This window comes from Diceros bicornis, chromosome 25 (genome assembly GCF_020826845.1).
Source record: "Diceros bicornis minor isolate mBicDic1 chromosome 25, mDicBic1.mat.cur, whole genome shotgun sequence".
Lineage (NCBI taxonomy): Eukaryota > Metazoa > Chordata > Mammalia > Perissodactyla > Rhinocerotidae > Diceros > Diceros bicornis.
This window is the reverse complement of record NC_080764.1, coordinates 48,057,987-48,085,799: the sequence shown is the minus strand read 5'-3', so window position 1 is coordinate 48,085,799 and position 27,813 is coordinate 48,057,987. Positions and strand designations below refer to the sequence as shown.

The 27,813-nt window shown below is 36.0% G+C and overlaps 2 long non-coding RNA genes across 2 annotated transcripts; both read right to left on the bottom strand.

Moving 5' to 3' along the window:
- Nucleotides 1–1,547: 1,547 nt before the first annotated feature.
- Nucleotides 1,548–17,662, bottom strand: LOC131421884 (uncharacterized). Its single transcript, XR_009223972.1, has 4 exons — nt 16,202–17,662; nt 11,170–13,641; nt 6,138–8,609; nt 1,548–3,577 (listed from the first exon to the last, which is right to left on the bottom strand). It is a non-coding gene; the product is annotated as an uncharacterized LOC131421884 (long non-coding RNA).
- Nucleotides 17,663–18,491: 829 nt separating this feature from the next.
- LOC131421885 (uncharacterized) lies at nt 18,492–26,871 on the bottom strand. The gene is made up of 3 exons (XR_009223973.1): nt 26,266–26,871; nt 21,234–23,705; nt 18,492–18,673 (listed from the first exon to the last, which is right to left on the bottom strand). It is a non-coding gene; the product is annotated as an uncharacterized LOC131421885 (long non-coding RNA).
- Nucleotides 26,872–27,813: the final 942 nt, after the last annotated feature.

The following is a 27,813-nucleotide window of genomic DNA, read 5'->3' as shown; positions in this document are numbered from 1 at the left end:
CACCGTAAGGATTCCAGAGATGCCATTTTAGCTCTCTGCGTTTAAGCTCTTTTTTCCACAATAAGTTCTCTTTTAGAGACCCTTTGATAACTTATTTACCACTTAGCACATATTCTGAGAGTCCCTTCTTTCTTGTAATCCCGTTTCAGACGTGAAAATATATTTTATTTTTGTGCACAATCTCCTTTATTTAAAATCTGGATGTCTCTTCCTATAGGATCATGTATTGCACGTGCAAACTTACTGTAAATGTGGAATGCCATTGGTTTGATCCAAAACCTTAGAATGTTTTAGAATTTAGAACCTGATGAATAGAGAATGTATAAGCTTCTGTGTAGGACTCATATTTTTCAGATGTCTAGAGGTATCCCAACTTGCCAGTAATGTGGCCTTAGATTTAGCAGAACTTGAAAATCTGAATATAGTAGAAAATGAATTACGTCTCTCATATTAACATTTACAAAATAAATGATCACAATGTTAACTTACCAATAAGCACTCTCTATATTTTAGGCTCTGAAAGTATCTTGCTTACATAATAAACATGATAAAGTTTCAAAGATGAGCCAATTAACTTTTCAGCAAAAGCTTTACTTGAGTGTATCTTGGCTTCCTTTTTGATAGTTTTAGCCTTAATGTTACAATATTGTTTTCTTTTTCTGGGAATCAGATAATCTTGTATTTGGTGAACATTTTAATTTTTAATGGCCACTTGTATTTTGTGATATGCAGGTGTTCAAACAATCTATAAGAACTAACCATTACTACCCACATATAGGATTATACAGGAATGGAGGAGTTTTGGCTGACTTGTATATAATGGCAGACTCTACCACTTACAATAATTTAGGGATTTGAAGCAGTATTTTTAAATACAAATAATCTCAAAATCAGTAATATATAAAGTATATTACTTACTGTGTTAACTAATCAAAATAGTTAAACTTGTTATTTTTCCTCCATTTATAAGGATGCACCCATTATACAGATTCTGTATAAATTGCAAAGATCACTTTTTTCCTTTTCAAAATTTATTTATTTTAATTTTTATAGTGAGAATCTTAGTGTTGGGTAAACTGCTGCACAATTACTGGAAATGCTGAGAGTCTTTTGGAAAAGTGTAGAAGTCGAAAGAGAATGTAAAGTACATTTCTCCAATGTCAAGTCCTTTGAGCCTCTGTCTAGTTGTACCTTGAAGAGATGGAAGATTAAGTACCAGCAAAGGACACAAGAGAAGAGGCTGCCAACTTGAGAGCTTCCCACTGACCACAGAATGCCTGGCAGATGCTTGGAGATGTCGGGGGAAGAGGGAGAATCTCTCTCTGCCCTTTCCCTTAAGGTTCTTCTGGCTGGCCAAATAATCAACAAGACAGGTTAGCAGGAGAAAATAATACCAAGGTTAATAACATGTATACATGGGAGAAAGCAGGGACACTGCGTTTCTCAACACAATAGCAGAAATTCTCATCTTAAATACCATTTTCAGCCAATGACAAAGGAGGATTTTGGGGGTGGGGGGAGTCAGTTACAGGAGATTACCACTAAAGCACAATAAACAAGAGTAAGGTTTATTATGTAGCTCAAGGCCTCACCTTCCACATTGATAAGTCACTAGAAATGAGCTCATCCCCCTCTCTTCCCAATACAGAGAGGGAGATACCTTTACAAATGGAGACTTCCCTTGTAAATGATTGTCTGGCAACTCCTTGCAGGGCCATCCAAAGAATGTGGCCAGAGAGACAGAACTCCTGATAAGATGGGCTTCTTGGTGCCTTTTCTATTGTAACCTCTATCCTACATTATCTTTATAGCAGTCATGATAGATCTGTTCTAGGAAGGAGCCACCATGTCAAATTCTTTAGGCAGTTAGTGGGGGAGGTCAAATGTCCCTAGAGAAAACAACCAAGGTAAAGAGATAGATTTCAGGGTGGCCAAACCTTGATCTCCCACAGTCCTGCCTTTGAAACTAAAAGTTTCACAGTCCTTTTGAAACTTAAAGAAGTTTCATAGTCCAGAAGCTGAGTTGGTAGATTGTTTCATCTCACTGAACACATTTCTTAGTCCTGATAATAGATCAGTTCAATTAAGTTCATTTTGGAAGGTGGTGATGCAGGTGGGCTCTCAAGGTTACGCCTATATTATGGAAGCAAGCAATCAAGTATTTAATAGAAGCATTTCTATGGAAACAAAAGAAAAACAAGGTTAATGGTTAGAGCAAGTCATAAAACAGTTTTTGAGTTTAGAGGACAGCCAGTGAAGAAGAATTTCAGATGTCAGCGTCAAAGCATCTTTTGCAGTTTAAAATGTCTCCGATGATGTCATCAAGTAATCTCTTAAGTTTGTATCAAGTCCATCAGCTTCAGTTTGTAAGGCTTCAGGAAAAAGGGCAGGTTCAGTTTTCAGTGATTTCAAATGAAAATGATGGAAAAAATCAAAAACGTTAGTTTGGACATCTGTAGCCAGATATTTTAGGAGACTAGAAGAAATCAGGATCCAGTCCAGTCAACAGATATAAAACAAAAACCTCAAAAGACAATTAACGAAACTAGGATCTAATATCCGCAAATGTATACTATAGTTTTTACTGAAACATAATTTTTTTCTCAAAAATCACCCTCATTTTTATCAAAGATAGCCAACTTAAAACTAACTAGTTTGCAAAATAAGTCTAGTTTCAATAGAGTTGGCCCAATTATTTCCATAAGTACAGCAAGAATAGCAATTGACCACATAGGCTCTTTTAAATCTGCTTTGCTGGAACTTTTGTAAGGAATCTCACATTGAACTTCAAAAGCCTCTCAAGGCCAGGAAAGCCAAACCAAGGATTTTGTCATCAGACTTTGCCTGCAATACCTACAGATTTGGGTGAATTCCTCTCTTCCAAGGTTCCCCCCAAATATTTCAACGTTCCTTGTACCTGCCAGACAAGTGACATTCTTTACTTATCCTGGTAAGTGCTACTTGGAACATAAGGTACCAGGCCAATATTTCCAAGTGTCTTTATTCCATAAAGTCCAATCTTCATTCCTCAAAAGCTATATGGTTATATCGCAAATATGATGTTCCAGTCACAACCTTGGTAATATAACAAGTGTTTCCAATTGTGTCCTGTTATAAGGAGAACAGATTCTTATTGAACTTATGCAAATAACCATATTGCCATGAAAACAACAATACTCACTTACTAAGAGTTTCCAAATCCTGGAGGGATCAGGTAGAGAGAAAAAGATAAATATTTCCATTTTACTTACAAAAATATCATTTACCAAATTGTTATAAGTCATAGCTAGCTCAGGAGAAACAAGAAAAAGTTTTCCTTAAATCTGAAAAAAACAAAACATTAAAAATTCAGCAATACTTCAAATGAAAAATCATAAAAATTATAAGCATCCTTATCAGTTTATTCAGTCCCGTATAATCCATTCTTGATCTCAATCTTTTTGTTAGCAGCTTCATGAAGTTATCAGTCTCTCCATCAGATGTCTGTAATTTCTTACCAAGTTTAGTTTTATGATCAGAAAGTTTATCAGAAGCCTGTACTTCAGTGTAAATGTCAGAGTCCTTTCCATGAATTTTTCTGAAGTTAAAACATATTTTGCAAAAACATTAGAGGAAAGAAATGAGTCTGTAAACAACAAGACCTCAAAATGGCAACTGACAAAGAAATTTGGTTAATTTTGTGACATACAACACTTTAAAATAATAATAACCAGAATTATGACTGATAATCAGGACAGATCAGAATTTCAGTAATGTTATACAATTTTAAAACACCTATATCAATAACATTTGCCCACATAATACCACCTAAGAAGGTTTTATCTTCACTTATCTGACAATGTTTTCTATGTAATTTAACATACTGAATAAGCCTAATAAGTTTAGTATCTTCCTCCTTATAGGAAGAGAGCAAATTTCTTTGAGAAATTTCAGAGCCCTTTGAAAATTCTCAAAGAAAAAAAGACTTATTTTAAGATATGAATTTTGGTGGAGCTTGTCAAAAATATAAACAATCAAAGCAAACAGAACATTAACAGTCCAAAAAGCCTTAATAGCGAGACCTCAGTCTTTTGAACGTAGGAAATTATTTTAACAGGTTTTTTTTTTTTTTTAGGTAGACTTACTCAAAGGTAAAGAAAAATCTTTTATAACCTCTTTATCAAGTTTAAGCAAATTATCTCTTTTTACGAGAAATTTCAATTTTGCACCAGCTTACTTCTGCTATTAAAACTCATTTACTTAATTAAATTCATTTCAATCTTAGCCAACTTGACCATACAAAAACTCCTTTTCCAGAATTCCTCTTCCACAAACCTTCTATAACTTTCTTTTTACATCTAGAATTTGTCCCATGTCTTTCTTTTCCCTTCTAGTACTTGAGGACAAATTTATCTTTCTTAACCAAACAAAATATTTCCATTCTTTGCACCTTCTTTATACATCTTACTTTCCTTGTACACAGACATATTTTTCTTAATATTTAGTAGCTTCAATCACATATATTAATTAGAAATTTTAACCTTTAGAAACCTTAATTTGTAAGTAAAAACTAAACAATTATAAACTTTTTTTTACATTAGTATCTTGTGGATTGGAAAATTTATAAACACTTCATAACTTCTAGAAACATGTTACTTTATAGTACAATCTTTTAATAAAATACATGTTTACCAATAGACCCAAAACACCTTTTAGTTTTCCTGTAATGAAAAGCCAAAAGTAGACAAACGTACATTTAGCAATCAATGTCTAATATCTTATCTTATTTGGAAATGATGATACTCAGAGAATTTTTTATCATAAATTTTAGCAAAACTCTAAAAGTCACCAAAAAGAGTTTGGAAGCTGTAACCACCACAACACATAATTATTGTTATAGTTCATCCAACATTTATCTTTTTCACAACTATTTACTTGTTCCCAATAATTATTTAGATTGCCTATAAGACTTCATAAGACTTCAGATAAAATTAGCCATCATTTAAATTACTATTTTTGTTAACCAGTTCTGTAATAGAAATAACATCAGTTTTTTCCTACAAAATTTCATGCAAATTTTATCACCTCTTATACCTTTAAACATAGTTATCATTAAGATTTTTATCAATAGGTCTTGGTCTTCTAATTTTGGACAATGGAAGCATTCCCAGTCAGACATTTTAAAACATACTCAGGCAAAGTTGATGTAACCTCTATATAAAATTAGCTCAAACATTCCAACCTTTATAATCTTATCAACACTTACACTTTTACATGTTCTCAATTCAATTGTAACCTGAGTCAAGGTCTTAAGGCTAGTCAAATTTTTCCCTTCTTTTTTTTTTTGGCCTTTTCTTAGGTACCAAATAACTAATTATGTGAGAGCTCTCAAAACATTTTTTTTCCCCCAATTTAGAAGTTTTTCCAATTCAAAGGATCCGTCGTCTGGCCATTGACTAGTAGGATCTTCATTTGTATATTTATTCCAATAGTGACTCGAACAATAAGCCTTTTTAAGGAAAGAACCGGAGGTAACTTTCCATGCTTAGAATAAATCTACCATGGACGCAAAGAGGCGTCCCTGGTGAGGGCGCAAATGATGTAGCCCCCGTGATCCACAGAATTCACTCCCAAAGATATTCAGAGAAAGTAAAGACCTTCGTTGCACAGGCGGTAAGGATGGTGTCTCCGGTCTCCCACAATAGTGTGGGACGCCTCCAGTCACAGACCCGCTAATCTGTGACACCAGGCAGGCGATACTGGAATGGGATTTTTCCAGCACTAACAAGCAACGAAGGTAAAGACGACAAAAGCCCTTATGGACTGGGCCCTTTATGACAAATTCCCCTGAGAGCTTGGCACAGCCGGACAAAGAGACAGTTCGGAACCCCAGTCTACTCGACTGGCCACCGAGGTGCACCCCGGTAAATGCACCTTCCGTATGGTGGAGACCAAGGAGAAGATTCTCACTGGTCACAAAGCCAAGTTTTCTCAGGACGCAGAACAAGACAGAGATTACTCTGGGAGGAAAAGGGATCAAGATCAAAACCAAGAGTACTCTACCAAATTTAAACCAAGAGTCACTAAAAGCCCAAGAAACTAGTTTCCCAAATATTTTCTCCTGCCAATCTAAATTTAGAAAGAGAAAAAATTCTCACCATTTCCTTCCGCCGGACTCCGCAGATAGAGATTCCGGGAGGCTGACATGGTAAGAAGTCTTACCTTTTGCCAGCTTTTGTCAGGCGTTCCCGTATCTCACCATCTGCAGTGGTCCAGGGAGAAGGCAGGTCTTCCAGCCAGAGAAGGCAACTTGTCAGCCAGTGTGGCTCCTGGCGACTACGCCAAAACTGTCGGGGGAAGAGGGAGAATCTCTCTCTGCCCTTTCCCTTAAGGTTCTTCTGGCTGGCCAAATAATCAACAAGACAGGTTAGCAGGAGAAAATAATACCAAGGTTAATAACATGTATACATGGGAGAAAGCAGGGACACTGCGTTTCTCAACACAATAGCAGAAATTCTCGTCTTAAATACCATTTTCAGCCAATGACAAAGGAAGATTTTGGGGGTGGGGGGAGTCAGTTACAGGAAATTACCACTAAAGCACAGTAAACAAGAGTAAGGTTTATTATGTAGCTCAAGGCCTCACCTTCCACATTGATAAGTCACTAGAAATGAGCTCATCCCCCTCTCTTCCCAATACAGAGAGGGAGATACCTTTACAAATGGAGACTTCCCTTGTAAATGATTGTCTGGCAACTCCTTGCAGGGCCATCCAAAGAATGTGGCCAGAGAGACAGAACTCCTGATAAGATGGGCTTGTTGGTGCCTTTTCTATTGTAACCTCTATCCTACATTATCTTTATAGCAGTCATGATAGATCTGTTCTAGGAAGGAGCCACCATGTCAAATTCTTTAGGCAGTTAGTGGGGGAGGTCAAATGTCCCTAGAGAAAACAACCAAGGTAAAGAGATAGATTTCAGGGTGGCCAAACCTTGATCTCCCACAGTCCTGCCTTTGAAACTAAAAGTTTCACAGTCCTTTTGAAACTTAAAGAAGTTTCATAGTCCAGAAGCTGAGTTGGTAGATTGTTTCATCTCACTGAACACATTTCTTAGTCCTGATAATAGATCAGTTCAATTAAGTTCATTTTGGAAGGTGGTGATGCAGGTGGGCTCTCAAGGTTACGCCTATATTATGGAAGCAAGCAATCAAGTATTTAATAGAAGCATTTCTATGGAAACAAAAGAAAAACAAGGTTAATGGTTAGAGCAAGTCATAAAACAGTTTTTGAGTTTAGAGGACAGCCAGTGAAGAAGAATTTCAGATGTCAGCGTCAAAGCATCTTTTGCAGTTTAAAATGTCTCCGATGATGTCATCAAGTAATCTCTTAAGTTTGTATCAAGTCCATCAGCTTCAGTTTGTAAGGCTTCAGGAAAAAGGGCAGGTTCAGTTTTCAGTGATTTCAAATGAAAATGATGGAAAAAATCAAAAACGTTAGTTTGGACATCTGTAGCCAGATATTTTAGGAGACTAGAAGAAATCAGGATCCAGTCCAGTCAACAGATATAAAACAAAAACCTCAAAAGACAATTAACGAAACTAGGATCTAATATCCGCAAATGTATACTATAGTTTTTACTGAAACATAATTTTTTTCTCAAAAATCACCCTCATTTTTATCAAAGATAGCCAACTTAAAACTAACTAGTTTGCAAAATAAGTCTAGTTTCAATAGAGTTGGCCCAATTATTTCCATAAGTACAGCAAGAATAGCAATTGACCACATAGGCTCTTTTAAATCTGCTTTGCTGGAACTTTTGTAAGGAATCTCACATTGAACTTCAAAAGCCTCTCAAGGCCAGGAAAGCCAAACCAAGGATTTTGTCATCAGACTTTGCCTGCAATACCTACAGATTTGGGTGAATTCCTCTCTTCCAAGGTTCCCCCCAAATATTTCAACGTTCCTTGTACCTGCCAGACAAGTGACATTCTTTACTTATCCTGGTAAGTGCTACTTGGAACATAAGGTACCAGGCCAATATTTCCAAGTGTCTTTATTCCATAAAGTCCAATCTTCATTCCTCAAAAGCTATATGGTTATATCGCAAATATGATGTTCCAGTCACAACCTTGGTAATATAACAAGTGTTTCCAATTGTGTCCTGTTATAAGGAGAACAGATTCTTATTGAACTTATGCAAATAACCATATTGCCATGAAAACAACAATACTCACTTACTAAGAGTTTCCAAATCCTGGAGGGATCAGGTAGAGAGAAAAAGATAAATATTTCCATTTTACTTACAAAAATATCATTTACCAAATTGTTATAAGTCATAGCTAGCTCAGGAGAAACAAGAAAAAGTTTTCCTTAAATCTGAAAAAAACAAAACATTAAAAATTCAGCAATACTTCAAATGAAAAATCATAAAAATTATAAGCATCCTTATCAGTTTATTCAGTCCCGTATAATCCATTCTTGATCTCAATCTTTTTGTTAGCAGCTTCATGAAGTTATCAGTCTCTCCATCAGATGTCTGTAATTTCTTACCAAGTTTAGTTTTATGATCAGAAAGTTTATCAGAAGCCTGTACTTCAGTGTAAATGTCAGAGTCCTTTCCATGAATTTTTCTGAAGTTAAAACATATTTTGCAAAAACATTAGAGGAAAGAAATGAGTCTGTAAACAACAAGACCTCAAAATGGCAACTGACAAAGAAATTTGGTTAATTTTGTGACATACAACACTTTAAAATAATAATAACCAGAATTATGACTGATAATCAGGACAGATCAGAATTTCAGTAATGTTATACAATTTTAAAACACCTATATCAATAAGATTTGCCCACATAATACCACCTAAGAAGGTTTTATCTTCACTTATCTGACAATGTTTTCTATGTAATTTAACATACTGAATAAGCCTAATAAGTTTAGTATCTTCCTCCTTATAGGAAGAGAGCAAATTTCTTTGAGAAATTTCAGAGCCCTTTGAAAATTCTCAAAGAAAAAAAGACTTATTTTAAGATATGAATTTTGGTGGAGCTTGTCAAAAATATAAACAATCAAAGCAAACAGAACATTAACAGTCCAAAAAGCCTTAATAGCGAGACCTCAGTCTTTTGAACGTAGGAAATTATTTTAACAGGTTTTTTTTTTTTTTTAGGTAGACTTACTCAAAGGTAAAGAAAAATCTTTTATAACCTCTTTATCAAGTTTAAGCAAATTATCTCTTTTTACGAGAAATTTCAATTTTGCACCAGCTTACTTCTGCTATTAAAACTCATTTACTTAATTAAATTCATTTCAATCTTAGCCAACTTGACCATACAAAAACTCCTTTTCCAGAATTCCTCTTCCACAAACCTTCTATAACTTTCTTTTTACATCTAGAATTTGTCCCATGTCTTTCTTTTCCCTTCTAGTACTTGAGGACAAATTTATCTTTCTTAACCAAACAAAATATTTCCATTCTTTGCACCTTCTTTATACATCTTACTTTCCTTGTACACAGACATATTTTTCTTAATATTTAGTAGCTTCAATCACATATATTAATTAGAAATTTTAACCTTTAGAAACCTTAATTTGTAAGTAAAAACTAAACAATTATAAACTTTTTTTTACATTAGTATCTTGTGGATTGGAAAATTTATAAACACTTCATAACTTCTAGAAACATGTTACTTTATAGTACAATCTTTTAATAAAATACATGTTTACCAATAGACCCAAAACACCTTTTAGTTTTCCTGTAATGAAAAGCCAAAAGTAGACAAACGTACATTTAGCAATCAATGTCTAATATCTTATCTTATTTGGAAATGATGATACTCAGAGAATTTTTTATCATAAATTTTAGCAAAACTCTAAAAGTCACCAAAAAGAGTTTGGAAGCTGTAACCACCACAACACATAATTATTGTTATAGTTCATCCAACATTTATCTTTTTCACAACTATTTACTTGTTCCCAATAATTATTTAGATTGCCTATAAGACTTCATAAGACTTCAGATAAAATTAGCCATCATTTAAATTACTATTTTTGTTAACCAGTTCTGTAATAGAAATAACATCAGTTTTTTCCTACAAAATTTCATGCAAATTTTATCACCTCTTATACCTTTAAACATAGTTATCATTAAGATTTTTATCAATAGGTCTTGGTCTTCTAATTTTGGACAATGGAAGCATTCCCAGTCAGACATTTTAAAACATACTCAGGCAAAGTTGATGTAACCTCTATATAAAATTAGCTCAAACATTCCAACCTTTATAATCTTATCAACACTTACACTTTTACATGTTCTCAATTCAATTGTAACCTGAGTCAAGGTCTTAAGGCTAGTCAAATTTTTCCCTTCTTTTTTTTTTTGGCCTTTTCTTAGGTACCAAATAACTAATTATGTGAGAGCTCTCAAAACATTTTTTTTCCCCCAATTTAGAAGTTTTTCCAATTCAAAGGATCCGTCGTCTGGCCATTGACTAGTAGGATCTTCATTTGTATATTTATTCCAATAGTGACTCGAACAATAAGCCTTTTTAAGGAAAGAACCGGAGGTAACTTTCCATGCTTAGAATAAATCTACCATGGACGCAAAGAGGCGTCCCTGGTGAGGGCGCAAATGATGTAGCCCCCGTGATCCACAGAATTCACTCCCAAAGATATTCAGAGAAAGTAAAGACCTTCGTTGCACAGGCGGTAAGGATGGTGTCTCCGGTCTCCCACAATAGTGTGGGACGCCTCCAGTCACAGACCCGCTAATCTGTGACACCAGGCAGGCGATACTGGAATGGGATTTTTCCAGCACTAACAAGCAACGAAGGTAAAGACGACAAAAGCCCTTATGGACTGGGCCCTTTATGACAAATTCCCCTGAGAGCTTGGCACAGCCGGACAAAGAGACAGTTCGGAACCCCAGTCTACTCGACTGGCCACCGAGGTGCACCCCGGTAAATGCACCTTCCGTATGGTGGAGACCAAGGAGAAGATTCTCACTGGTCACAAAGCCAAGTTTTCTCAGGACGCAGAACAAGACAGAGATTACTCTGGGAGGAAAAGGGATCAAGATCAAAACCAAGAGTACTCTACCAAATTTAAACCAAGAGTCACTAAAAGCCCAAGAAACTAGTTTCCCAAATATTTTCTCCTGCCAATCTAAATTTAGAAAGAGAAAAAATTCTCACCATTTCCTTCCGCCGGACTCCGCAGATAGAGATTCCGGGAGGCTGACATGGTAAGAAGTCTTACCTTTTGCCAGCTTTTGTCAGGCGTTCCCGTATCTCACCATCTGCAGTGGTCCAGGGAGAAGGCAGGTCTTCCAGCCAGAGAAGGCAACTTGTCAGCCAGTGTGGCTCCTGGCGACTACGCCAAAACTGTCGGGGGAAGAGGGAGAATCTCTCTCTGCCCTTTCCCTTAAGGTTCTTCTGGCTGGCCAAATAATCAACAAGACAGGTTAGCAGGAGAAAATAATACCAAGGTTAATAACATGTATACATGGGAGAAAGCAGGGACACTGCGTTTCTCAACACAATAGCAGAAATTCTCGTCTTAAATACCATTTTCAGCCAATGACAAAGGAAGATTTTGGGGGTGGGGGGAGTCAGTTACAGGAAATTACCACTAAAGCACAGTAAACAAGAGTAAGGTTTATTATGTAGCTCAAGGCCTCACCTTCCACATTGATAAGTCACTAGAAATGAGCTCATCCCCCTCTCTTCCCAATACAGAGAGGGAGATACCTTTACAAATGGAGACTTCCCTTGTAAATGATTGTCTGGCAACTCCTTGCAGGGCCATCCAAAGAATGTGGCCAGAGAGACAGAACTCCTGATAAGATGGGCTTGTTGGTGCCTTTTCTATTGTAACCTCTATCCTACATTATCTTTATAGCAGTCATGATAGATCTGTTCTAGGAAGGAGCCACCATGTCAAATTCTTTAGGCAGTTAGTGGGGGAGGTCAAATGTCCCTAGAGAAAACAACCAAGGTAAAGAGATAGATTTCAGGGTGGCCAAACCTTGATCTCCCACAGTCCTGCCTTTGAAACTAAAAGTTTCACAGTCCTTTTGAAACTTAAAGAAGTTTCATAGTCCAGAAGCTGAGTTGGTAGATTGTTTCATCTCACTGAACACATTTCTTAGTCCTGATAATAGATCAGTTCAATTAAGTTCATTTTGGAAGGTGGTGATGCAGGTGGGCTCTCAAGGTTACGCCTATATTATGGAAGCAAGCAATCAAGTATTTAATAGAAGCATTTCTATGGAAACAAAAGAAAAACAAGGTTAATGGTTAGAGCAAGTCATAAAACAGTTTTTGAGTTTAGAGGACAGCCAGTGAAGAAGAATTTCAGATGTCAGCGTCAAAGCATCTTTTGCAGTTTAAAATGTCTCCGATGATGTCATCAAGTAATCTCTTAAGTTTGTATCAAGTCCATCAGCTTCAGTTTGTAAGGCTTCAGGAAAAAGGGCAGGTTCAGTTTTCAGTGATTTCAAATGAAAATGATGGAAAAAATCAAAAACGTTAGTTTGGACATCTGTAGCCAGATATTTTAGGAGACTAGAAGAAATCAGGATCCAGTCCAGTCAACAGATATAAAACAAAAACCTCAAAAGACAATTAACGAAACTAGGATCTAATATCCGCAAATGTATACTATAGTTTTTACTGAAACATAATTTTTTTCTCAAAAATCACCCTCATTTTTATCAAAGATAGCCAACTTAAAACTAACTAGTTTGCAAAATAAGTCTAGTTTCAATAGAGTTGGCCCAATTATTTCCATAAGTACAGCAAGAATAGCAATTGACCACATAGGCTCTTTTAAATCTGCTTTGCTGGAACTTTTGTAAGGAATCTCACATTGAACTTCAAAAGCCTCTCAAGGCCAGGAAAGCCAAACCAAGGATTTTGTCATCAGACTTTGCCTGCAATACCTACAGATTTGGGTGAATTCCTCTCTTCCAAGGTTCCCCCCAAATATTTCAACGTTCCTTGTACCTGCCAGACAAGTGACATTCTTTACTTATCCTGGTAAGTGCTACTTGGAACATAAGGTACCAGGCCAATATTTCCAAGTGTCTTTATTCCATAAAGTCCAATCTTCATTCCTCAAAAGCTATATGGTTATATCGCAAATATGATGTTCCAGTCACAACCTTGGTAATATAACAAGTGTTTCCAATTGTGTCCTGTTATAAGGAGAACAGATTCTTATTGAACTTATGCAAATAACCATATTGCCATGAAAACAACAATACTCACTTACTAAGAGTTTCCAAATCCTGGAGGGATCAGGTAGAGAGAAAAAGATAAATATTTCCATTTTACTTACAAAAATATCATTTACCAAATTGTTATAAGTCATAGCTAGCTCAGGAGAAACAAGAAAAAGTTTTCCTTAAATCTGAAAAAAACAAAACATTAAAAATTCAGCAATACTTCAAATGAAAAATCATAAAAATTATAAGCATCCTTATCAGTTTATTCAGTCCCGTATAATCCATTCTTGATCTCAATCTTTTTGTTAGCAGCTTCATGAAGTTATCAGTCTCTCCATCAGATGTCTGTAATTTCTTACCAAGTTTAGTTTTATGATCAGAAAGTTTATCAGAAGCCTGTACTTCAGTGTAAATGTCAGAGTCCTTTCCATGAATTTTTCTGAAGTTAAAACATATTTTGCAAAAACATTAGAGGAAAGAAATGAGTCTGTAAACAACAAGACCTCAAAATGGCAACTGACAAAGAAATTTGGTTAATTTTGTGACATACAACACTTTAAAATAATAATAACCAGAATTATGACTGATAATCAGGACAGATCAGAATTTCAGTAATGTTATACAATTTTAAAACACCTATATCAATAACATTTGCCCACATAATACCACCTAAGAAGGTTTTATCTTCACTTATCTGACAATGTTTTCTATGTAATTTAACATACTGAATAAGCCTAATAAGTTTAGTATCTTCCTCCTTATAGGAAGAGAGCAAATTTCTTTGAGAAATTTCAGAGCCCTTTGAAAATTCTCAAAGAAAAAAAGACTTATTTTAAGATATGAATTTTGGTGGAGCTTGTCAAAAATATAAACAATCAAAGCAAACAGAACATTAACAGTCCAAAAAGCCTTAATAGCGAGACCTCAGTCTTTTGAACGTAGGAAATTATTTTAACAGGTTTTTTTTTTTTTTTAGGTAGACTTACTCAAAGGTAAAGAAAAATCTTTTATAACCTCTTTATCAAGTTTAAGCAAATTATCTCTTTTTACGAGAAATTTCAATTTTGCACCAGCTTACTTCTGCTATTAAAACTCATTTACTTAATTAAATTCATTTCAATCTTAGCCAACTTGACCATACAAAAACTCCTTTTCCAGAATTCCTCTTCCACAAACCTTCTATAACTTTCTTTTTACATCTAGAATTTGTCCCATGTCTTTCTTTTCCCTTCTAGTACTTGAGGACAAATTTATCTTTCTTAACCAAACAAAATATTTCCATTCTTTGCACCTTCTTTATACATCTTACTTTCCTTGTACACAGACATATTTTTCTTAATATTTAGTAGCTTCAATCACATATATTAATTAGAAATTTTAACCTTTAGAAACCTTAATTTGTAAGTAAAAACTAAACAATTATAAACTTTTTTTTACATTAGTATCTTGTGGATTGGAAAATTTATAAACACTTCATAACTTCTAGAAACATGTTACTTTATAGTACAATCTTTTAATAAAATACATGTTTACCAATAGACCCAAAACACCTTTTAGTTTTCCTGTAATGAAAAGCCAAAAGTAGACAAACGTACATTTAGCAATCAATGTCTAATATCTTATCTTATTTGGAAATGATGATACTCAGAGAATTTTTTATCATAAATTTTAGCAAAACTCTAAAAGTCACCAAAAAGAGTTTGGAAGCTGTAACCACCACAACACATAATTATTGTTATAGTTCATCCAACATTTATCTTTTTCACAACTATTTACTTGTTCCCAATAATTATTTAGATTGCCTATAAGACTTCATAAGACTTCAGATAAAATTAGCCATCATTTAAATTACTATTTTTGTTAACCAGTTCTGTAATAGAAATAACATCAGTTTTTTCCTACAAAATTTCATGCAAATTTTATCACCTCTTATACCTTTAAACATAGTTATCATTAAGATTTTTATCAATAGGTCTTGGTCTTCTAATTTTGGACAATGGAAGCATTCCCAGTCAGACATTTTAAAACATACTCAGGCAAAGTTGATGTAACCTCTATATAAAATTAGCTCAAACATTCCAACCTTTATAATCTTATCAACACTTACACTTTTACATGTTCTCAATTCAATTGTAACCTGAGTCAAGGTCTTAAGGCTAGTCAAATTTTTCCCTTCTTTTTTTTTTTGGCCTTTTCTTAGGTACCAAATAACTAATTATGTGAGAGCTCTCAAAACATTTTTTTTCCCCCAATTTAGAAGTTTTTCCAATTCAAAGGATCCGTCGTCTGGCCATTGACTAGTAGGATCTTCATTTGTATATTTATTCCAATAGTGACTCGAACAATAAGCCTTTTTAAGGAAAGAACCGGAGGTAACTTTCCATGCTTAGAATAAATCTACCATGGACGCAAAGAGGCGTCCCTGGTGAGGGCGCAAATGATGTAGCCCCCGTGATCCACAGAATTCACTCCCAAAGATATTCAGAGAAAGTAAAGACCTTCGTTGCACAGGCGGTAAGGATGGTGTCTCCGGTCTCCCACAATAGTGTGGGACGCCTCCAGTCACAGACCCGCTAATCTGTGACACCAGGCAGGCGATACTGGAATGGGATTTTTCCAGCACTAACAAGCAACGAAGGTAAAGACGACAAAAGCCCTTATGGACTGGGCCCTTTATGACAAATTCCCCTGAGAGCTTGGCACAGCCGGACAAAGAGACAGTTCGGAACCCCAGTCTACTCGACTGGCCACCGAGGTGCACCCCGGTAAATGCACCTTCCGTATGGTGGAGACCAAGGAGAAGATTCTCACTGGTCACAAAGCCAAGTTTTCTCAGGACGCAGAACAAGACAGAGATTACTCTGGGAGGAAAAGGGATCAAGATCAAAACCAAGAGTACTCTACCAAATTTAAACCAAGAGTCACTAAAAGCCCAAGAAACTAGTTTCCCAAATATTTTCTCCTGCCAATCTAAATTTAGAAAGAGAAAAAATTCTCACCATTTCCTTCCGCCGGACTCCGCAGATAGAGATTCCGGGAGGCTGACATGGTAAGAAGTCTTACCTTTTGCCAGCTTTTGTCAGGCGTTCCCGTATCTCACCATCTGCAGTGGTCCAGGGAGAAGGCAGGTCTTCCAGCCAGAGAAGGCAACTTGTCAGCCAGTGTGGCTCCTGGCGACTACGCCAAAACTGTCGGGGGAAGAGGGAGAATCTCTCTCTGCCCTTTCCCTTAAGGTTCTTCTGGCTGGCCAAATAATCAACAAGACAGGTTAGCAGGAGAAAATAATACCAAGGTTAATAACATGTATACATGGGAGAAAGCAGGGACACTGCGTTTCTCAACACAATAGCAGAAATTCTCGTCTTAAATACCATTTTCAGCCAATGACAAAGGAAGATTTTGGGGGTGGGGGGAGTCAGTTACAGGAAATTACCACTAAAGCACAGTAAACAAGAGTAAGGTTTATTATGTAGCTCAAGGCCTCACCTTCCACATTGATAAGTCACTAGAAATGAGCTCATCCCCCTCTCTTCCCAATACAGAGAGGGAGATACCTTTACAAATGGAGACTTCCCTTGTAAATGATTGTCTGGCAACTCCTTGCAGGGCCATCCAAAGAATGTGGCCAGAGAGACAGAACTCCTGATAAGATGGGCTTGTTGGTGCCTTTTCTATTGTAACCTCTATCCTACATTATCTTTATAGCAGTCATGATAGATCTGTTCTAGGAAGGAGCCACCATGTCAAATTCTTTAGGCAGTTAGTGGGGGAGGTCAAATGTCCCTAGAGAAAACAACCAAGGTAAAGAGATAGATTTCAGGGTGGCCAAACCTTGATCTCCCACAGTCCTGCCTTTGAAACTAAAAGTTTCACAGTCCTTTTGAAACTTAAAGAAGTTTCATAGTCCAGAAGCTGAGTTGGTAGATTGTTTCATCTCACTGAACACATTTCTTAGTCCTGATAATAGATCAGTTCAATTAAGTTCATTTTGGAAGGTGGTGATGCAGGTGGGCTCTCAAGGTTACGCCTATATTATGGAAGCAAGCAATCAAGTATTTAATAGAAGCATTTCTATGGAAACAAAAGAAAAACAAGGTTAATGGTTAGAGCAAGTCATAAAACAGTTTTTGAGTTTAGAGGACAGCCAGTGAAGAAGAATTTCAGATGTCAGCGTCAAAGCATCTTTTGCAGTTTAAAATGTCTCCGATGATGTCATCAAGTAATCTCTTAAGTTTGTATCAAGTCCATCAGCTTCAGTTTGTAAGGCTTCAGGAAAAAGGGCAGGTTCAGTTTTCAGTGATTTCAAATGAAAATGATGGAAAAAATCAAAAACGTTAGTTTGGACATCTGTAGCCAGATATTTTAGGAGACTAGAAGAAATCAGGATCCAGTCCAGTCAACAGATATAAAACAAAAACCTCAAAAGACAATTAACGAAACTAGGATCTAATATCCGCAAATGTATACTATAGTTTTTACTGAAACATAATTTTTTTCTCAAAAATCACCCTCATTTTTATCAAAGATAGCCAACTTAAAACTAACTAGTTTGCAAAATAAGTCTAGTTTCAATAGAGTTGGCCCAATTATTTCCATAAGTACAGCAAGAATAGCAATTGACCACATAGGCTCTTTTAAATCTGCTTTGCTGGAACTTTTGTAAGGAATCTCACATTGAACTTCAAAAGCCTCTCAAGGCCAGGAAAGCCAAACCAAGGATTTTGTCATCAGACTTTGCCTGCAATACCTACAGATTTGGGTGAATTCCTCTCTTCCAAGGTTCCCCCCAAATATTTCAACGTTCCTTGTACCTGCCAGACAAGTGACATTCTTTACTTATCCTGGTAAGTGCTACTTGGAACATAAGGTACCAGGCCAATATTTCCAAGTGTCTTTATTCCATAAAGTCCAATCTTCATTCCTCAAAAGCTATATGGTTATATCGCAAATATGATGTTCCAGTCACAACCTTGGTAATATAACAAGTGTTTCCAATTGTGTCCTGTTATAAGGAGAACAGATTCTTATTGAACTTATGCAAATAACCATATTGCCATGAAAACAACAATACTCACTTACTAAGAGTTTCCAAATCCTGGAGGGATCAGGTAGAGAGAAAAAGATAAATATTTCCATTTTACTTACAAAAATATCATTTACCAAATTGTTATAAGTCATAGCTAGCTCAGGAGAAACAAGAAAAAGTTTTCCTTAAATCTGAACAAAACAAAACATTAAAAATTCAGCAATACTTCAAATGAAAAATCATAAAAATTATAAGCATCCTTATCAGTTTATTCAGTCCCGTATAATCCATTCTTGATCTCAATCTTTTTGTTAGCAGCTTCATGAAGTTATCAGTCTCTCCATCAGATGTCTGTAATTTCTTACCAAGTTTAGTTTTATGATCAGAAAGTTTATCAGAAGCCTGTACTTCAGTGTAAATGTCAGAGTCCTTTCCATGAATTTTTCTGAAGTTAAAACATATTTTGCAAAAACATTAGAGGAAAGAAATGAGTCTGTAAACAACAAGACCTCAAAATGGCAACTGACAAAGAAATTTGGTTAATTTTGTGACATACAACACTTTAAAATAATAATAACCAGAATTATGACTGATAATCAGGACAGATCAGAATTTCAGTAATGTTATACAATTTTAAAACACCTATATCAATAACATTTGCCCACATAATACCACCTAAGAAGGTTTTATCTTCACTTATCTGACAATGTTTTCTATGTAATTTAACATACTGAATAAGCCTAATAAGTTTAGTATCTTCCTCCTTATAGGAAGAGAGCAAATTTCTTTGAGAAATTTCAGAGCCCTTTGAAAATTCTCAAAGAAAAAAAGACTTATTTTAAGATATGAATTTTGGTGGAGCTTGTCAAAAATATAAACAATCAAAGCAAACAGAACATTAACAGTCCAAAAAGCCTTAATAGCGAGACCTCAGTCTTTTGAACGTAGGAAATTATTTTAACAGGTTTTTTTTTTTTTTTAGGTAGACTTACTCAAAGGTAAAGAAAAATCTTTTATAACCTCTTTATCAAGTTTAAGCAAATTATCTCTTTTTACGAGAAATTTCAATTTTGCACCAGCTTACTTCTGCTATTAAAACTCATTTACTTAATTAAATTCATTTCAATCTTAGCCAACTTGACCATACAAAAACTCCTTTTCCAGAATTCCTCTTCCACAAACCTTCTATAACTTTCTTTTTACATCTAGAATTTGTCCCATGTCTTTCTTTTCCCTTCTAGTACTTGAGGACAAATTTATCTTTCTTAACCAAACAAAATATTTCCATTCTTTGCACCTTCTTTATACATCTTACTTTCCTTGTACACAGACATATTTTTCTTAATATTTAGTAGCTTCAATCACATATATTAATTAGAAATTTTAACCTTTAGAAACCTTAATTTGTAAGTAAAAACTAAACAATTATAAACTTTTTTTTACATTAGTATCTTGTGGATTGGAAAATTTATAAACACTTCATAACTTCTAGAAACATGTTACTTTATAGTACAATCTTTTAATAAAATACATGTTTACCAATAGACCCAAAACACCTTTTAGTTTTCCTGTAATGAAAAGCCAAAAGTAGACAAACGTACATTTAGCAATCAATGTCTAATATCTTATCTTATTTGGAAATGATGATACTCAGAGAATTTTTTATCATAAATTTTAGCAAAACTCTAAAAGTCACCAAAAAGAGTTTGGAAGCTGTAACCACCACAACACATAATTATTGTTATAGTTCATCCAACATTTATCTTTTTCACAACTATTTACTTGTTCCCAATAATTATTTAGATTGCCTATAAGACTTCATAAGACTTCAGATAAAATTAGCCATCATTTAAATTACTATTTTTGTTAACCAGTTCTGTAATAGAAATAACATCAGTTTTTTCCTACAAAATTTCATGCAAATTTTATCACCTCTTATACCTTTAAACATAGTTATCATTAAGATTTTTATCAATAGGTCTTGGTCTTCTAATTTTGGACAATGGAAGCATTCCCAGTCAGACATTTTAAAACATACTCAGGCAAAGTTGATGTAACCTCTATATAAAATTAGCTCAAACATTCCAACCTTTATAATCTTATCAACACTTACACTTTTACATGTTCTCAATTCAATTGTAACCTGAGTCAAGGTCTTAAGGCTAGTCAAATTTTTCCCTTCTTTTTTTTTTTGGCCTTTTCTTAGGTACCAAATAACTAATTATGTGAGAGCTCTCAAAACATTTTTTTTCCCCCAATTTAGAAGTTTTTCCAATTCAAAGGATCCGTCGTCTGGCCATTGACTAGTAGGATCTTCATTTGTATATTTATTCCAATAGTGACTCGAACAATAAGCCTTTTTAAGGAAAGAACCGGAGGTAACTTTCCATGCTTAGAATAAATCTACCATGGACGCAAAGAGGCGTCCCTGGTGAGGGCGCAAATGATGTAGCCCCCGTGATCCACAGAATTCACTCCCAAAGATATTCAGAGAAAGTAAAGACCTTCGTTGCACAGGCGGTAAGGATGGTGTCTCCGGTCTCCCACAATAGTGTGGGACGCCTCCAGTCACAGACCCGCTAATCTGTGACACCAGGCAGGCGATACTGGAATGGGATTTTTCCAGCACTAACAAGCAACGAAGGTAAAGACGACAAAAGCCCTTATGGACTGGGCCCTTTATGACAAATTCCCCTGAGAGCTTGGCACAGCCGGACAAAGAGACAGTTCGGAACCCCAGTCTACTCGACTGGCCACCGAGGTGCACCCCGGTAAATGCACCTTCCGTATGGTGGAGACCAAGGAGAAGATTCTCACTGGTCACAAAGCCAAGTTTTCTCAGGACGCAGAACAAGACAGAGATTACTCTGGGAGGAAAAGGGATCAAGATCAAAACCAAGAGTACTCTACCAAATTTAAACCAAGAGTCACTAAAAGCCCAAGAAACTAGTTTCCCAAATATTTTCTCCTGCCAATCTAAATTTAGAAAGAGAAAAAATTCTCACCATTTCCTTCCGCCGGACTCCGCAGATAGAGATTCCGGGAGGCTGACATGGTAAGAAGTCTTACCTTTTGCCAGCTTTTGTCAGGCGTTCCCGTATCTCACCATCTGCAGTGGTCCAGGGAGAAGGCAGGTCTTCCAGCCAGAGAAGGCAACTTGTCAGCCAGTGTGGCTCCTGGCGACTACGCCAAAACTGTCGGGGGAAGAGGGAGAATCTCTCTCTGCCCTTTCCCTTAAGGTTCTTCTGGCTGGCCAAATAATCAACAAGACAGGTTAGCAGGAGAAAATAATACCAAGGTTAATAACATGTATACATGGGAGAAAGCAGGGACACTGCGTTTCTCAACACAATAGCAGAAATTCTCGTCTTAAATACCATTTTCAGCCAATGACAAAGGAAGATTTTGGGGGTGGGGGGAGTCAGTTACAGGAAATTACCACTAAAGCACAGTAAACAAGAGTAAGGTTTATTATGTAGCTCAAGGCCTCACCTTCCACATTGATAAGTCACTAGAAATGAGCTCATCCCCCTCTCTTCCCAATACAGAGAGGGAGATACCTTTACAAATGGAGACTTCCCTTGTAAATGATTGTCTGGCAACTCCTTGCAGGGCCATCCAAAGAATGTGGCCAGAGAGACAGAACTCCTGATAAGATGGGCTTGTTGGTGCCTTTTCTATTGTAACCTCTATCCTACATTATCTTTATAGCAGTCATGATAGATCTGTTCTAGGAAGGAGCCACCATGTCAAATTCTTTAGGCAGTTAGTGGGGGAGGTCAAATGTCCCTAGAGAAAACAACCAAGGTAAAGAGATAGATTTCAGGGTGGCCAAACCTTGATCTCCCACAGTCCTGCCTTTGAAACTAAAAGTTTCACAGTCCTTTTGAAACTTAAAGAAGTTTCATAGTCCAGAAGCTGAGTTGGTAGATTGTTTCATCTCACTGAACACATTTCTTAGTCCTGATAATAGATCAGTTCAATTAAGTTCATTTTGGAAGGTGGTGATGCAGGTGGGCTCTCAAGGTTACGCCTATATTATGGAAGCAAGCAATCAAGTATTTAATAGAAGCATTTCTATGGAAACAAAAGAAAAACAAGGTTAATGGTTAGAGCAAGTCATAAAACAGTTTTTGAGTTTAGAGGACAGCCAGTGAAGAAGAATTTCAGATGTCAGCGTCAAAGCATCTTTTGCAGTTTAAAATGTCTCCGATGATGTCATCAAGTAATCTCTTAAGTTTGTATCAAGTCCATCAGCTTCAGTTTGTAAGGCTTCAGGAAAAAGGGCAGGTTCAGTTTTCAGTGATTTCAAATGAAAATGATGGAAAAAATCAAAAACGTTAGTTTGGACATCTGTAGCCAGATATTTTAGGAGACTAGAAGAAATCAGGATCCAGTCCAGTCAACAGATATAAAACAAAAACCTCAAAAGACAATTAACGAAACTAGGATCTAATATCCGCAAATGTATACTATAGTTTTTACTGAAACATAATTTTTTTCTCAAAAATCACCCTCATTTTTATCAAAGATAGCCAACTTAAAACTAACTAGTTTGCAAAATAAGTCTAGTTTCAATAGAGTTGGCCCAATTATTTCCATAAGTACAGCAAGAATAGCAATTGACCACATAGGCTCTTTTAAATCTGCTTTGCTGGAACTTTTGTAAGGAATCTCACATTGAACTTCAAAAGCCTCTCAAGGCCAGGAAAGCCAAACCAAGGATTTTGTCATCAGACTTTGCCTGCAATACCTACAGATTTGGGTGAATTCCTCTCTTCCAAGGTTCCCCCCAAATATTTCAACGTTCCTTGTACCTGCCAGACAAGTGACATTCTTTACTTATCCTGGTAAGTGCTACTTGGAACATAAGGTACCAGGCCAATATTTCCAAGTGTCTTTATTCCATAAAGTCCAATCTTCATTCCTCAAAAGCTATATGGTTATATCGCAAATATGATGTTCCAGTCACAACCTTGGTAATATAACAAGTGTTTCCAATTGTGTCCTGTTATAAGGAGAACAGATTCTTATTGAACTTATGCAAATAACCATATTGCCATGAAAACAACAATACTCACTTACTAAGAGTTTCCAAATCCTGGAGGGATCAGGTAGAGAGAAAAAGATAAATATTTCCATTTTACTTACAAAAATATCATTTACCAAATTGTTATAAGTCATAGCTAGCTCAGGAGAAACAAGAAAAAGTTTTCCTTAAATCTGAAAAAAACAAAACATTAAAAATTCAGCAATACTTCAAATGAAAAATCATAAAAATTATAAGCATCCTTATCAGTTTATTCAGTCCCGTATAATCCATTCTTGATCTCAATCTTTTTGTTAGCAGCTTCATGAAGTTATCAGTCTCTCCATCAGATGTCTGTAATTTCTTACCAAGTTTAGTTTTATGATCAGAAAGTTTATCAGAAGCCTGTACTTCAGTGTAAATGTCAGAGTCCTTTCCATGAATTTTTCTGAAGTTAAAACATATTTTGCAAAAACATTAGAGGAAAGAAATGAGTCTGTAAACAACAAGACCTCAAAATGGCAACTGACAAAGAAATTTGGTTAATTTTGTGACATACAACACTTTAAAATAATAATAACCAGAATTATGACTGATAATCAGGACAGATCAGAATTTCAGTAATGTTATACAATTTTAAAACACCTATATCAATAACATTTGCCCACATAATACCACCTAAGAAGGTTTTATCTTCACTTATCTGACAATGTTTTCTATGTAATTTAACATACTGAATAAGCCTAATAAGTTTAGTATCTTCCTCCTTATAGGAAGAGAGCAAATTTCTTTGAGAAATTTCAGAGCCCTTTGAAAATTCTCAAAGAAAAAAAGACTTATTTTAAGATATGAATTTTGGTGGAGCTTGTCAAAAATATAAACAATCAAAGCAAACAGAACATTAACAGTCCAAAAAGCCTTAATAGCGAGACCTCAGTCTTTTGAACGTAGGAAATTATTTTAACAGGTTTTTTTTTTTTTTTAGGTAGACTTACTCAAAGGTAAAGAAAAATCTTTTATAACCTCTTTATCAAGTTTAAGCAAATTATCTCTTTTTACGAGAAATTTCAATTTTGCACCAGCTTACTTCTGCTATTAAAACTCATTTACTTAATTAAATTCATTTCAATCTTAGCCAACTTGACCATACAAAAACTCCTTTTCCAGAATTCCTCTTCCACAAACCTTCTATAACTTTCTTTTTACATCTAGAATTTGTCCCATGTCTTTCTTTTCCCTTCTAGTACTTGAGGACAAATTTATCTTTCTTAACCAAACAAAATATTTCCATTCTTTGCACCTTCTTTATACATCTTACTTTCCTTGTACACAGACATATTTTTCTTAATATTTAGTAGCTTCAATCACATATATTAATTAGAAATTTTAACCTTTAGAAACCTTAATTTGTAAGTAAAAACTAAACAATTATAAACTTTTTTTTACATTAGTATCTTGTGGATTGGAAAATTTATAAACACTTCATAACTTCTAGAAACATGTTACTTTATAGTACAATCTTTTAATAAAATACATGTTTACCAATAGACCCAAAACACCTTTTAGTTTTCCTGTAATGAAAAGCCAAAAGTAGACAAACGTACATTTAGCAATCAATGTCTAATATCTTATCTTATTTGGAAATGATGATACTCAGAGAATTTTTTATCATAAATTTTAGCAAAACTCTAAAAGTCACCAAAAAGAGTTTGGAAGCTGTAACCACCACAACACATAATTATTGTTATAGTTCATCCAACATTTATCTTTTTCACAACTATTTACTTGTTCCCAATAATTATTTAGATTGCCTATAAGACTTCATAAGACTTCAGATAAAATTAGCCATCATTTAAATTACTATTTTTGTTAACCAGTTCTGTAATAGAAATAACATCAGTTTTTTCCTACAAAATTTCATGCAAATTTTATCACCTCTTATACCTTTAAACATAGTTATCATTAAGATTTTTATCAATAGGTCTTGGTCTTCTAATTTTGGACAATGGAAGCATTCCCAGTCAGACATTTTAAAACATACTCAGGCAAAGTTGATGTAACCTCTATATAAAATTAGCTCAAACATTCCAACCTTTATAATCTTATCAACACTTACACTTTTACATGTTCTCAATTCAATTGTAACCTGAGTCAAGGTCTTAAGGCTAGTCAAATTTTTCCCTTCTTTTTTTTTTTGGCCTTTTCTTAGGTACCAAATAACTAATTATGTGAGAGCTCTCAAAACATTTTTTTTCCCCCAATTTAGAAGTTTTTCCAATTCAAAGGATCCGTCGTCTGGCCATTGACTAGTAGGATCTTCATTTGTATATTTATTCCAATAGTGACTCGAACAATAAGCCTTTTTAAGGAAAGAACCGGAGGTAACTTTCCATGCTTAGAATAAATCTACCATGGACGCAAAGAGGCGTCCCTGGTGAGGGCGCAAATGATGTAGCCCCCGTGATCCACAGAATTCACTCCCAAAGATATTCAGAGAAAGTAAAGACCTTCGTTGCACAGGCGGTAAGGATGGTGTCTCCGGTCTCCCACAATAGTGTGGGACGCCTCCAGTCACAGACCCGCTAATCTGTGACACCAGGCAGGCGATACTGGAATGGGATTTTTCCAGCACTAACAAGCAACGAAGGTAAAGACGACAAAAGCCCTTATGGACTGGGCCCTTTATGACAAATTCCCCTGAGAGCTTGGCACAGCCGGACAAAGAGACAGTTCGGAACCCCAGTCTACTCGACTGGCCACCGAGGTGCACCCCGGTAAATGCACCTTCCGTATGGTGGAGACCAAGGAGAAGATTCTCACTGGTCACAAAGCCAAGTTTTCTCAGGACGCAGAACAAGACAGAGATTACTCTGGGAGGAAAAGGGATCAAGATCAAAACCAAGAGTACTCTACCAAATTTAAACCAAGAGTCACTAAAAGCCCAAGAAACTAGTTTCCCAAATATTTTCTCCTGCCAATCTAAATTTAGAAAGAGAAAAAATTCTCACCATTTCCTTCCGCCGGACTCCGCAGATAGAGATTCCGGGAGGCTGACATGGTAAGAAGTCTTACCTTTTGCCAGCTTTTGTCAGGCGTTCCCGTATCTCACCATCTGCAGTGGTCCAGGGAGAAGGCAGGTCTTCCAGCCAGAGAAGGCAACTTGTCAGCCAGTGTGGCTCCTGGCGACTACGCCAAAACTGTCGGGGGAAGAGGGAGAATCTCTCTCTGCCCTTTCCCTTAAGGTTCTTCTGGCTGGCCAAATAATCAACAAGACAGGTTAGCAGGAGAAAATAATACCAAGGTTAATAACATGTATACATGGGAGAAAGCAGGGACACTGCGTTTCTCAACACAATAGCAGAAATTCTCGTCTTAAATACCATTTTCAGCCAATGACAAAGGAAGATTTTGGGGGTGGGGGGAGTCAGTTACAGGAAATTACCACTAAAGCACAGTAAACAAGAGTAAGGTTTATTATGTAGCTCAAGGCCTCACCTTCCACATTGATAAGTCACTAGAAATGAGCTCATCCCCCTCTCTTCCCAATACAGAGAGGGAGATACCTTTACAAATGGAGACTTCCCTTGTAAATGATTGTCTGGCAACTCCTTGCAGGGCCAAAGAATGTGGCCAGAGAGACAGAACTCCCAATAAGATGGGCTTGTTGGTGCCTTTTCTATTGTAACCTCTATCCTACATTATCTTTATAGCAGTCATGATAGATCTGTTCTAGGAAGGAGCCACCATGTCAAATTCTTTAGGCAGTTAGTGGGGGAGGTCAAATGTCCCTAGAGAAAACAACCAAGGTAAAGAGATAGATTTCAGGGTGGCCAAATCTTGATCTCCCACAGAGATTAAATCTGGGCTTTGTCTATGGGTGGACCCTGAAAGGAGGATTTTGCTTAAATGACCAGAGAATACACAACCATTTTTCTTGATAATAAGTAATACTTACCATGTAAATTTCTTCATAAATCTCTGAATAAAATAAAAATATATAACCCATATAGATATAAACTCTTACTGACAAACCCCACAGCCTTCTCTAGAGAGCCCAACAGAAAATGTCTCAGCTGACTGTGAATTGGTCTTCTGTAAAAGCCAGCCAGCCCTTCACTGATAGCCCTGGATAAGGAAGGGCAGATAAAATTCTTTGAAGATGTTTAGCTGAATTCAGAAGCAAAAATCCTACCTCCAGTTGGCTCCTCTGTGAGAATGGATGGCCAGCCTTATTTCACAGGCTGGGCAGCTGAGGTTTCAGATGAGCTTATTTGCCCTGTTCCCCGGGGATGCAAAAGGAGGAATGTGACATTCATTCAGGGCTGAGATTTTGCAGGTAAAGATAGGGTTGTCGGGATAGAGGGAGACTCTCCCTCTGCCCTTTTCCTTAAGGTTCTTATGGCTGGCCAAATAATTAACAAGATATGTTAGAAGGATAAAATAATACCAAGTTTAATAACATGTATGCATGAGAGAAAGCAAGGACACTGCGTTTCTCAACACAATAGCAGAATTCTCATCTTAAATATCATGTTCAGCCAATGACAAAGGAAGAT